The sequence below is a fragment of the Canis lupus genome, chromosome 26 (genome assembly GCF_003254725.2).
Source record: "Canis lupus dingo isolate Sandy chromosome 26, ASM325472v2, whole genome shotgun sequence".
Lineage (NCBI taxonomy): Eukaryota > Metazoa > Chordata > Mammalia > Carnivora > Canidae > Canis > Canis lupus.
The window spans coordinates 9,490,428-9,504,535 of record NC_064268.1 but is presented as its reverse complement, the minus strand read 5'-3'; the positions used below and the strand labels follow the sequence as shown (position 1 = coordinate 9,504,535).

The window sequence follows — 14,108 nt, the reverse complement described above, 5'->3', positions numbered from 1 at the left end:
CAGGACCCCAGGATCACGACCTGAGCCGAAGGCAGATAGATGCTCAACCCCTGAGCCACCCAGATGCCCCTTTAATTTTTTTTTTTAATATTTCATTTATTTATTTGAGATCATGAGTGAGGGGAGAGGGAGAGAGAAGCCGGCTCCCTGCTGAGCAGGGACCCTGACATGGTAGGTCTATCCCAGGACCCCTGACCGAGCCGAAGGCAACGTTTAACCAACTGAACCACCTAGGCACCCTTAGTATTTTTAAAAATTAGGTAAGCTGTGTGCCCAACGTGGGGCTTGAACTCATAACCCTGAGTCCAGGCTCTACTGACTGAGCCAGCCAGGGGCTCTGAGTAGTCTATTACATTGCTAATGGCTTACTCCTAATGCTTCAGGGGCAGCCACTGGCTAGTCACAGAAATCAGTAGGTTTGAGAATCCTTGTGGTTTAAGTTTATGAAAGCTGAGTAGAGTTATAATTGACAGGAAGAGGGAAGAGTTACTGAGTGGAACTCACCTTGAGTTTGCTTTTCTGCAAGGGCATATACATGTAATATAAATATATGTATGTATACATACATTTTTTTCTTATTTATCAATCTTTTTTTTTTAAGATTTTATTTATTCATGAGAGAAAGAGAGAGAGGGAGGGAGAGAGGCAGAGGGAGAAGCAGGCTCCATGCAGGGAGCCTGACATGGGACTCGATCCGGGGTCCCCAGGATCACTCCCTGGGCTGAAGGCGGCGCTAAACCCCTGAGCCACCCGGGCTGCCCCGATTATCACACAGTCTTATTAGATAATGTTGACCTGTCCTATTTTTACCTTTGAGGAAGCTAAGGTCCAGAGAAGCTAAGTACCTGTTTGAATTTACTCAGCTAGAAAGTGGCAGAAATGGGCTGACTTACCGTTTTATTTAGGATCTCTGAAAAGGTATGCAAATGAGAACAGAAGAAAACTAGGGATGGATTTAAGGAATGTTATAATTAGTTTATTTTAATTGACCAGGAATTTGAGCCACAAGCTTCATGGGGGGAAAGAATGTATTTCAGAGGCTCCCTAGGATGAAAAAGAGAGAAGAAAATGAGGAATTTGCATTTATGACAGAATTTAGTTATTCATAGTCTGTAAATGCTGTAGGAAGTCTGCATATTTTTAACCCAGTCTAAAAGGTTAGGGAATAAATAAAAACTCCTATTTATAAACCTTTTTTTCCTATATAAAACATGTTAGGAAAAAACTAGGATTTCTGAGTCAAGTGATAGTAGCCATTTTCCTGTAAAAAGCTTAGGTATCTGTCATGTGAAAACAATTTATGGGTAACTTTTCTATGTATATAATTACAGCTAGTTACCATTTATCGTGTGCCTGTCAGGTTTCAGGAACTGTTCCAAGTGCATTACTTACATATCCTTTAATTCTTACAACAGGCTAGCCTGTCAAGTGGTAGTGCCATATCCATTTTACAGATGAGGAAGTGGTTCAGGGAAATTAAGGAACTTGTCCAAGGTCAGAGAGCTAGGAAGTGATGAAGCTGAGATTCTAACCCTGTGAGACTTCAAAGCTTTCGCTTTTAATAACTGTGTTCCACTGCTTCCAGTATAGCTCTATGACAAAACTGATAAAAATCAATTGAAACAATTCAGTCATTATTGTTAGCCATAAAGTAGCTTCAGTTATCCATGCCTTAGTCCCAGCAGTTCTGTTTATAAATGAGTCTGGATTCAAAAGTTTATGGTTTTTATTTTAAAACTTGGAAACAGTGTTATAAATGTTGGTTTTCTGCCTGCCTATTTTAATCAGTTGTAACCTATAATTAATTGGAACTAAGTATTATATATCATGGGTTGAGAAAGTGTTTGTGGCTTGAACTAAGAACCCAAATACCACTTATGATATTTCTTTCTTTTTTTTTTTTTAAAGATTTTATTTATTTATTCATGAGACACACACAGAGAGAGGCAGACACACAGGAAGAGGGAGGAGAAGGAGGCTCCATGCAGGGAGCCTGATGCGGGATTCCATTCCAAGGGACCACGCCCTGAGCCAAAGTCAGAGGCTCAACTGCTGAACCACCAGGCATCCCCACTTATGATGTTTCTTCTCTTCTCTTCTCTTCTCTTCTCTTCTCTTCTCTTCTCTTCTCTTCTCTTCTCTTCTTCTCTTCTCTTCTCTTCTCCTCTTTTCTTTCTTTTTTTATTTTATTTTATTTATTTTTTATTTTTATTTATTTTTTTTCCTTCCTTCCTCCCTCCCTCCCTCCCTCCCTCCCTCCCTCCCTCCCTCCCTCCCTCCCTCCCTTTCTTTCTTTCTTTCTTTCTTTCTTTCTTTCTTTCTTTCTTTCTTTCTTTCTTTCTGATTTTATTTCTTTATTCATGAGACACACACACACAGTCAGAGACACAGACAGAGGGAGAAGCAGGCTCCATGCAGGGAGCCCAATGTGGGACTCGATCCCAGGACCCTGGGATCACAGAGCGGAAGGCAGACACTCAACCATTGAACCACCCAGGTACCCCTCTACTCTCCGTCTTAGTCCTTAGAGGCTGCATAGCCCTGGGGCTAGGACACACTGAAGAAGACTTAAGTAGCACATGTTAGTCTTCCAGAGAGAAATGATAAATAGTTGAGGAAATGATTGCTGCCCTTTGTGACTTGAGGGAAATTAGTGCTGCAGTTACATGTATGGGCCAAACAATTATTTTAGGCACTCATACATTTTATTCTTAATTACTGCAACACATTAATTTTGCCCATCAGTTTAACCTAGCCTACCTTTTGCTATTAGACATAAACTCTACTTTTGTTCAGAAATCACTGTGTTCCTAACCCCAAAGTCCTCTTCACCTTCAGGGCTTTCCACGATCTAACCTAGGGGTTAGGGTTAGCAAACTTTTTTTTAATAAAGAACCAGATGATTTAGGCTAAGCATGCCACATACAGTCTTTTTGCATATATTTGCATGCCACATACAGTCTTTTTGCATATATTTGCATGCCACATACAGTCTTTTTGCATATATATATATATTAAGCCCTTTAAAAATAAAAAATTGTATCTTACCTCTGGGCCATTAAAAAACAGGGCATTTGCTGACCCATTATAAACCCCATTTTATCTTTTTGGTCCTGTTTTCCATTCACTCCTCAAAACATGACCCATTTAAATCGATATGGCCTCCTTTATCACCTCTGCAGGTAGGTACCAAGCTCAGTCTTCATTCCCTGTCTGCTCTTCCATCATTTTTCTGCTTTTTCCACATCCTCATTCTTAGATCCTCTAAGATCTAGCTTAAGTCTTCCATTGAAACAAATTCTCACTTATTTTTCTTTTTAATAACTCCTGTAGACCTTAGCTTGTCCCATATGTTAGTTTTCTTTTTCTTTTTTAAAGATTTTATTTATTTATTCATGAGAGACACACACACACACACAGAGAGAGAGAGGCAGAGACACAGGCAGAGGGAGATGCAGGCTCCATGAAGGGAGCCCAATGTGGGACTGGATCCCGGGTCTCCAGGATCAGGCCCTGGGCTGAAGCGGCGCTAAACCGCTGAGCCACCTGTGCTGCCTTGTTAGTTTTCTTAATTGAGAATATATTCCATGTTTTTCTATAGTAACTTGCTATGAAATACAAGAATAAAAATTGACATTTTCCCTCAAACTATTTTATAGAAAATGCCTAAAATTACTTTTTCTTTTTACAGATCAGTGTTCCTTCTATTTGGCATCCTGTTCCCTTCCCACAAATCTGAATTTTTAAATTGGGAGCTTGCGTTTCAGATCATCATGACTCATCCTCTTTACGTTGTACAGGAGCAGGCACTTTAAATGACTTGTCCAAAGTCATACAACTTGGCACCTTAGTTCCTTTGTGACAGGGCAGGCTATTTCATTTGTGGTTGAGTTTCTTCCTCTGTGAAAAGGGGATGATGAGTATTAAATGAATTGGGCATGTAAAGTGCTTAAATCAATGCCTGGCATGTAGTTAAGTGCTCAGTAATTTACAGGTGCTATTAGCATTTTTGTAAATTGGTAGAAACTACACGAGCAAGTTAAGGCTGAAAAGTGCCTGTTGGTAGGATCAATGCATGCAGTTTAGCATTTTGTTGAGCTTATATGCATACTGTTCATTAATTCAGTCAAAGTTTGATGTGAGATTGGGACAGTTAAAAAAGATGAACGACTGTTGAATCACTATATTGTACACCTGAAACTAACTATGTTAACTTACTGTAATCAAAATAAAAAAAGATGAATGAAACATCTCTGCTTCCAGGTTACTCAGTGTAGTAGGGAAGACAAGTATGCAGATAGTATAAACTGGTAGCCCTGAGGAGGGAGTGAATGACTGCTTTGGGTGGGTGGTGAAGAAAAAAAAAACTTGAAAAAAAGCAGGAGGGTTGAGGTGAATATTGAGGAATGATGATCAGTTTTCAATGAGGCCATGGAAGAGAAGAGAAAGTTCCAGGCAAGGAAGTTTGTGCGAAAGCAGAAGATGCTGTCAACATGGTATGTGTAGAAAGATGTGGTTCACAGTGTGGTGGAAGAAATGGAGGGAGAGAAATGGAGGGAGAGACACTGAAAGCAGGGAGACAGATTTGGAAGTTCTTATAGTTAGAGAAGGAATGAAGTGAGTTTGAGAAATACTAATGAGAATTTTTTTAACAGAAAATTTCAACGTATGTAAAAATAGAACAGTTTAATGAGTCCTGTGTAGCTGTCACTCAGCTTTAGCAATTATCAGTAAATGGTTCATCTTTTTTTCACCTGTACTCCCCTCTTCTTCTGAAGGGGATAAAAATTGTTTTGAGGCCCCAGGAAAGATTAATGACTAGTGGTTAAAAACATTGAGACAGAGGCTTGAGTTTACTATATGGAAGCACTTTTGGTGCATTAGAATGGAGAAAGCTTTGGAAGGTTGCCGAAGAAGCTCAAGGAGAGGACTAGAACTGTACTATCCTATATGGTGCTACTATTTGTATATGGCTATTTAAATTTACAATTAAGCTAATTAAAATAAAAATTCAGTCCCCAGTCTCACTAGCCATATTTCAGGCCATCACATGTGCCTAGTGGCTACCATACTGGGTAGCATAGATACAGAAAACTTTTTTTAAAGGTTTTATTTATTTGAGAGAGAGCAAGTATGAGTGGGGAGCAGAGGGAGGAGAAGCAGACTCTTCGCTGAGCAGGGAGCCCGACGCACGGCTCAGTTCAGGACCCTTCATGATCTGAGCTGAAGGCAGATAGATGCCCAACAGATTGAGCCATCCAGGTGCCCACAGAACTTTTTTTTTTTTTTTTTTTTTAAATCATTATAGAAAGTTCTATCATCCGGATAGCACTGGACTTGAGTCCGAAAATTCCTTATATATTTTTTAAAGATTTATTTATTTATTCATGAGAGAAACAGACTGAGAGACAGACCAGAGACACAGGCAGAATGAGAAGCAGGCTCCTCGCAGGGAGCCTAGTGTGGGACTTGATGCTGGATCCCAGGATCATGACCTGAGCCGAAGGCAGGCGCCCAACCGCTGAGCCACCCTGGTGTCCTTAAAAATTACTTTTTATCTGAGTTCTCTGGGGCTTTTGGTGTGTCTAGGTTGTATCTAATTGTGCATGGCTTCATATTATGGCCAAGCCCCTTACCTATCCCTTCCACTAAGTAAAACTTTATTTGAAGAGATTTTTTTTTTTTTTTTTACAGCTTGAGTTTGTGCTGTAATAGGAAAATAATTGTATTAAGCTAATAATTATTAAGCATTTATTTAATGTGCAAGGCATTGTTCTTGAGCCAGGCTATTTATATGAATATTATTTGTTTTTCTCTTTGAGAAAGTATTATTTTTATCACCATTTTTATAGATGTTGAGATTGAGACTCAAAGAGCTGAAGTCTTGAAGTTAAGGTCACAGAGCTGGAAGTGATAGAGTCAGAATTTGAATCTCAGCAGGTTGCAGAGAAATTACATTAATTCTTATGGAGATGGTAGTTGTTTTGAAACATTGATTCTAGAAGATTGTATGATTGGTTGAATCTAACAGTTGTTTTGTGTGAATTTAGAGTTGCCAGTCCACCTTAGTTTGCTAAAAAGAAAAGAAAACCCTACCTTTACTCATCTTTGCAGTGAGGAAATAGTTATTCAATAAGTACTAGTTATAGAATTTCCCTTTCTAATAAAAAAACTGAAATGGGAAGAACAAAATGACTCACCTAAGTGAGTTAACTATAAGAGCTGGGATTCGATTTCTGGTTTTTAGTTGTCCTTTCTCTTGACAACTGGAGTTTTTCTGTACTATAAAAAGAAATTAGTTGATACTTGTCATAATTCACATGAACTGTACTGTACACTTAATTTATTCAACAATTTCGAATATTTACTGTGCACCAGGCTCTGCTAAGCTGTGGGAACACAGTGGTGAAGGAGACAGCAGTGTTTGCCCTTAGGGAGTTTATAATCTGGGAGTGGGAAGTAGAGAAAGTAAATAACATGAACACGTAATAGAATTTCAGGTACTAAGTTCTATGATACACTAAATACTAGTTGCTAATAAGTACTAAAACAGGGTGTTATAATAATGGTTGGGGAACTACTTTTGATAATGTGGTCAGGGCAGGCCGTTCTGAAGAGGGGGACATTTAAGTTGAGATCTAAATAATAAGCAGGTGGTCATGTGATTACCTGAGGAGAAGAGCATTATTACAACTTTACTGCAAAGGGGTTAGAGGTATGTAGTATTTTTTCTTACTGTGCCAAAGAGTACTCATTACATCCAGACAACAATTTCTGGTTCTAGAAATCTGGGTCAGTGAAATATGTTGATTGTATAAGTGTTACTTGGGCCTGTTGAAATAGTTGTAGAAACTAGCAAATGACATGTATAGATACAATGTTGAAAGATGGTAATGAATGAGCAGAATGTTGAGAAATGAAGAAATAAAAAGTTCTATAATTATATTGTGGTTGGCAGTACCAGTAGAAATTGCATATTTTTCCTCCTAGAATTTTGAAGTGATAAGAGAAAGAATTTTATTCTTAGTAGATTTTTAAATGTTTTTCGTTTATCAGGAGTATTCTTTTGGGGGGGGTATCTGGCTGGCTCAGTCAGTGGAGTGTGCAACTCTTGATCTTGGGTTCATGTGTTCAACCCCATTTGAATGTGGGCATGAAGCCTACTTAAATAAAAGTATTCTTGGGTTGTTTATATATGTTTTTACTTATTCATGTGGCTAATGAGAGATAAGATATACATATGAAAATACACATTCTAAATTTTCTTTCCTAGACATAACCTCTGAAATGTAAGCTGCCTGAAGGCAAGGCTATATTTATCATGCTGATTCAATAAATAATTTGTTAAATACAAAGTTAAAAAAACAAACTAGTTTTTGAGCACTCCATCTGTGCCAGACTTTTATACCTTTAATGAAGCTTGACATAAAATAAGCCCCACTTTGTATTTTGACCAAATGAGTGCATGTGTGTATGTATGTATATGTACATTTTGAGTATTATTTGATCCTCAACAACCCTGTGACTTAAAAAAAATTTTTTTTTAAGATTTTATTTATTCATGAGACACAGAGAGACGTAGGCAGAGGGAGAAGCAGGCTCCTCATAGGGAGTTCAGTGCAGGACTTGATCCCTGGAATGGGATCGCACCTGAGCTGAAGGCAGACGCTCAACTGCTGAGCCACCCAGGCATCCCTCTTTTTTTTTTTTTTTTTTAAAGATTTTATTTATTTGACCGAGCAAGCACAAGCAAGGGGAGAGGCAGAGGGAGGAGGAGAAGCAGGCTCCCCACTGATCATGGAGCCTGATGTGGGGTTGTCTCCTGGACTCTGAGGTCCTGCCCTGAGCTGATACCAAGAGTTAGATGCTTAACCAGCTCAGCCACCTAAACACCCCAGCCCTGTGACTTTTCTTTATTTCCATTTTACAGTTAAGAAAATTAGGGACGGGGATCCCTGGGTGGCTCAGCAGTTTAGTGCCTGCCTTTGGCCCATGGTGCGATCTCGGAGTCTCGGGATCGAGTCCCACGTCGGGACATGGACATGGAGCCTGCTTCTCCTTCCTCCTGTGTCTCTGTCTCTCTCTCTCTCTCTCTCAAATAAATAAATAAATAAATAAAATAAATCTTTAAAAAAAAAAGAAAATTGGGGACAAGAGTGGTTAAATAACCATTCTAGGGTCACTGTAAATGGATGGCCTAGGATTTGAAACTGAGCTGTCTGAAAAGCAGTAGAGTAGACCTTTAAGTTTGGGTACGTTCTCTGTTTTTAAACACTTCACTCTGGAGTCCTAGTGCTTTTGGTTTCCTGGGTTAGAGTATCTGAACTCTCCTCTGTAATTAATCCATAGTCCCTTTATATTTGTGGGGTTTTTTCCGTGTTTTTGGTTTTGGTTTTTTATTACTATTGGTTTATTGATGTCCTTTACAACAAAAAATTTTGATTTTTTTTTTTTAAGATTTTATTTATTTGACAGCATAAGCAGGGGAAGCAGTAGAGGGAGAAACAGGCTCTCCGCCAAGTAGGGATCCCGACGTGGGGGCTCAATCCCAGGACCTTGGGATCATGATCTGAGCCAAAGACAAATGCCCAACCGACTGAGCCACTTAGGCACCCCTAATTTTTTTCTCCATAAGTAAGCTCTAGGCCCAATGTGGGGCTTGAACTCAGGACCCTGAAATGAAGAGTTGCATGCTCTTCTTACTGAGCTAGCCAGGTGCCCCAGATTTCTGATTTTTTTTTTTAAAGATGGGATGTTCCCATTTTTATTTTATTTAAAGATTTATTTATTCATGATAGACATAGAGAGAGGCAGAGACACAGGAGGAGGGAGAAACAGGCTCCATGCGGGGAGCCCGACGTGGGACTCAATCCTGGGACTCCAGGATCGTGCCATGGGCCAAGGGCAGGCGCTAAACTGCTGAGCCACCCAGGGGTCCCCTAGATTTCTGATTTTGATCAAGTTCCATTTATCTATTTTTTAATATATTGTTTGTGCTTTTAGTGTCCTATCTATATCCATTGCCAAATCCAAGGTCTTGGAAAATTGACCTCTATTTTTTTCTCCTAAGAGTTTTTATAGTTTTAGCCTTTACATTTAAGTATTTGATCCATTTCAAATTTTTATATATGGTATAAGGTAGAGGTCCAACTACATTCTTTTGCATATGGATATCCAGTTGTCCCAGCACTCTTTGTTGAAAAGACTCTTATTTCCCCAATGATTTGTCTTGGCTCTTAAAAATCATTTGACCATAAATATAAGAATTTATTTCTGGACCATGAATGCTATTTCATGGCTCTTTTATCTTTTTTTTTTTTTTTAAGATTTTATTTATTTATTCATGGGATACACACACAGAGAGGCAGAGACGTAGGCAGAGAGAGAGGCAGGCTCCATGCAGGGAGCCTGATGTGGGACTCAATCCTGGGACTCCAGGATCATGCCCTGGGCCAAAGGCAGGCGCCCAACCGCTGAGTCACCCAGGTGTCCCCTCCCCTTTTTTAAGATTTTTATTTATTTATGAGAGAGAGAGAGAGAGAGGCAGAGACATAGGCAGAGAGAGGTATTATCAGTCTTTAATTTTACCAACTAAGTCTTTTTTTTTTTTTTTGCATTTTTTTAAAAAGATTTTATTTATTTATTCATAGAGAGAGAGAGAGGCAGAGACACAGGCAGAGGGAGAAGCAGGCTCCATGCAGAGAGCCTGACGTGGGACTTGATACAGGGTCTCCAGGATCACGCCCTGGGCTGCAGGCGGCACTAAACCGCTGCGCCACTGGGGCTGCCCCTGACTAAGTCTTATTTGGTTAAATGATTGTATAAATCTTCTGCCCATTTATTGGGCTATTTATCTTTTTCAAAATTTAATTTTATTTATCTATTAGAGACAGTGAGAGAACACAACCAGGGGGAGCAGCAGGTAGAGGGAGAAGGCGAGGCAGGCTCCCTGCTAATCAAGGAGCCTAATGTGGGCATGACGGACACATAACCAACTGAGCCACCCAGGTGCCCCTGGCATTTATCTTCTTATTAGTAAGTTGTAGGAGTTTTTTGTATTTTATGGGTATGTCTATTATCAGACATGCGTTTTGCAAATATTTCCTTGTCTGTGGGTTGACTATCTTAACAGTCTTGCAAAGGACAGAATACTTAAAACTTTGATGAAGTCTAATTTGCCAATTTTTTGTTTTTATGGTTTGTATTTTTTGTTCTATCTGAAATCTTCTCTAACCAATGATCATAAATATCTTCTCCCATATTTTCTTTTTTTTTTTTTTAAGATTTTATTTATTTATTCATGAGAGACACAGAGAGAGAGGCAGAGACACAGGCAGAGAGAGGAGAAGCAGGCTCCATGCAGGGAGCCCGATGTGGGACTCGATCCCAGGACTCCAGGATCATGCCCTGGGCCAAAGGCAGACGCTCAACCACCGAGCCACCCAGGTGTCCCCATATTTTCTTTTAAAAGTTCTATTTAACCCTTTAAAAAAAAAAAAAAAGATTTTATTTATTTATTTATTTATTTATTTATTTATTTATTTATTTATTTATTTATATATATATATATATAGAGAGAGAGGTAGAGTCACAGGCAGAGGGAGAAGCAGGCTCCATGCAGGGAGCCTGACATGGGACTCGACCCTAGGTCTCAGGATCACACCCCTGTTTGCAGGTGGTGCTAAGCTGCCACGCCACCAGGGCTGCCCTATTTAACCCTTTTGTGATTAGGTATTGATCCATTTGGAGTTAGCTTGCTAAGCTCTTATTTCTAGTACCTTTTTAAGATTCTCTTAAGATTTTCTGCATAAATGATCATGTTGTCTTTATTATTAAAGACAATTATTTCTTTTTTTCTGTCCAGTCATGGTGCCTTTTATTTTTTTTTCCTTGCCTTGATATTGCCCAAGCTAGAACCTCTAGTTCAAGTGTCTCATGATTTTATTTTTTTATAATTCTAATCAAGATTCTCATGAAATTCACAAGTTGATATGTTAAGTCTATTTATACGTCTATGAAAAAAGTATTAAGCGTCAAGAAATTTGTTTTAGAAGTAATAGTTCATGTAGAACAGCAGTAGACTTTATTTTTTAAATTGCAGTTGTTGACATTGCAGCCAATTTTTTTTCAGTGCAGAGGGCAGCAGATTTTTCTTGAAATGACCCAGGTAGAAAGTATTTTAGGCATTACAGGCCATATAACGTCTCTGTTGGATATTCTTCTTGGCTTTTCTTACTCCCTCCTCCCCTTCTTTCTTCCTTCCCTTCCTCCCTCCTTGGCTTTTCTGTGCAGAGGGCAACAGATTTTTCTTGATATGACCTAGGCCATGTAATGTCTCTGTTATGTATTCTTCTTGGCTTTTCTTTCTCCCTCCTTACACTTCCTCCCTCCTTCCCTTCCCGCCTTCCTTTCTTCCTCTCTCCCTCCCTATCTAAAAACCATACTTAGCTCAGAATCTCAAAAAAACAGGTTGCAGGCTATATTTTGCTGACCGTTGATGTATATAATGATTACTTTGAAATCTTTCTCCATCTTTTTCTTTCTTCTTTGGGCTCCTTAATTCATTAGATATTTATTAGGTATATGTCATTTGTGAGCTATGGTTCCTCTGTGCTGATTTTGGTAGATGGTACAAAGATGTATAAAATACTGTCTGCCCATCTTGGTTTAGTTTTTATTTCATCCAGGAGCTTTTGGCCAAGAACATGAATGGATGTTGAAATCCAGGAGTTTCTTTGGCCACACGATGTGCCTTTGAGGCTACCTCTATTTCCAGTGCCTCTTGTAATTTTCATAATGGCACTGGCTGCTGACCACATTGTTTTCTCTAGTGTGGGGCTTTGACTCCCTGGAGGAGGCATCATTTTCGATCTGCACAAAAGCACCATTTGGTCAGGTAATGGCCCTGAGTAGTGGGCATATGAGAGGTTCATCAGTAACTATAATACAAATCTGATTATGGCAGATTCCAATCTGGAGAGTTGAAAAAGAGCACTATGTTATTTAATTGGGATGGTGTAATCCAAGGAAGTTGTCTTAAAAAATGGCATTTGAGTTTCAAGGCTGTATGGGATTGAATTTCTTTTTTTTTTTTAAAGAAATTAAAGACAAAAAAAAAAGAAATTAAGGACATTTTGGGCAATACAGTAGATAGAAGTTAATCACAGTTCTTAATTTTAAAACTGTACATAAATAATTTTAGGTATATAGAAAAGTTGCAATGATAGTACAAATAGCTTTCTTATTCCCTTTACCTATATTCGTCAAGTAACATTTACTTTTTCATTTTTTTCTCTTGTTAAATTAAGATATGCATATTTAATTTATTATAAAATTAAAATTATTTTATTAAACACATGAGAGACATGGTGCTCCTTAGCCCTAAATACTTGAGAGTATATTTCCTAATAACAAGGATATTCTCTTAAAACCCCACAGTAGAAAAAACAAAAGAAAACAAAAACCCACAGTAGAGTTGTCAACATAAGGAAATTAATATTATGTCAGACTGTTATTTATAGATGTTATTCATATTTTAACCATTTATTCTTCTGATGTTCTCTGCAGCAAAACAAAATGTTTTTATGGTCCAGGAACCAGTGTGGAATTATGTGTTACATACAGTTGTCATGTTTTTTTGGTCTCCTTTAATTAATCTGAACTAGTTTTTTAGTCTTTCTTTGTCTTTTATGACTTGACCCCTTTGAAGATCACAGGTTACTTTGTAGAATGTCTCTTAACCTGAGGTTTTTCAGATGTTTCTTCATGATTTAGTTTCAGATTATGCATTTTTAGCAAGAATACCATAGAGGTGATTTGCATGTTCTTGTTATATAGTCTTGGGGAGATGTGTGATGTGTATTTATCCCATTACTGGTGCTGTTAATTTTGATTACAGGATAAAGATCTGCTAGATCTTTCTTTTTTTAAGTTTTAAAAAAATTTTAAGTGATCTCTATTCTTTTTTTTTTAAGATTTTATTTATTTATTCATAGAGACAGAGAGAGGCAGAGACACAGGCAGAGGGAGAAACAGGCATCATACAGAGAGCCTGATGTGGGACTCCAGGGTCTCCAGGATCATGCCCTGGGCTGCAGGTGGCGCTAAACCACTGCGCCACCAGGGCCGCCCAGTAATCTCTGTTCTCAAAGTGGCACTTGAACTCACGACCCGATGATCAAGAGTTGCATGCTCTACTGACTGAGCCAGCCACGTACCCCAGATCTGCTAGATATCTTTACTAGAAAATTATTTTTCGCTCCCTCCTTAATCAATATCTTGTGGGGAATTACTTTCTGACTATACAAGTATCCTGTTTCTGCTTTACTAGATTTAGCATCCATTAGTGATATTTGTGTGAAACAGTTGTTACTAAGGTGGCTACCAGATTATAGCCTTTTAATACCATCTTCTACCTTCATTAGTTGGAATTCAACTGTCACCTTGATAGTGTGACAAGGATGGGGAGCATGAAAAGGGGCAGGGCTCTGTATTAAGGTGGCGCAGATAATTTCTGTTAGGAGTTCATCTTCAATAACCCAGGAGCTATGTTGAAGGGCACAGAGAGTACAGGTGAAAGCCTCTTTCTTCTTTCTGACGGATTGACCCTTTTATCATAAAATGTCCCTCTTTATCTCTAGTAACACTTTTGATTTTAAAGTCTATTTTGTCTGATACTAGTACAGCTGCTGCAGCTTTCTTTTATGTGCTCTTTGCACAATATATCTTTTCCATCCTTTTCAGTCTATTTTTATTTTTGTTTTGTTTCCAGTCTATTTTTATTTTTGAATCTAAAATACCTCTTTTGTAGACTGTGTATAGTTGGATCTTTTTTTTTTTTTTTTAATCCATGTAAGCCTGTATTTGTTATGATTCTAGTGTCTTATATGTCTGTCTTTGGCCACAACTTCCACTGTTTTTGAGAGCATCCTTTGGCTGCAAATGAAGTTCTTTGGAAAGAGAATCTGAGCTTATCTTTTGTTTTTTTTTAATGTGGTAAAATGTACATCACATAAAAGTTAACTGTTTTAACCATTTTTAAATGTGTAGTTAGGGGCATGAAGTAGATTGACTTTATTGTGATATCAACCACTTCTATTAAGTTCCAA

At 38.4% G+C, this 14,108-nt stretch overlaps 1 protein-coding gene across 11 annotated transcripts in view; it reads left to right on the top strand.

The window, feature by feature from the left end:
• ATXN2 (ataxin 2) overlaps positions 1 to 14,108 on the top strand; it is a 115,220-nt gene that overhangs the window by 15,567 nt on the left and 85,545 nt on the right. The gene's annotated exons all lie outside the window — the stretch shown is intronic.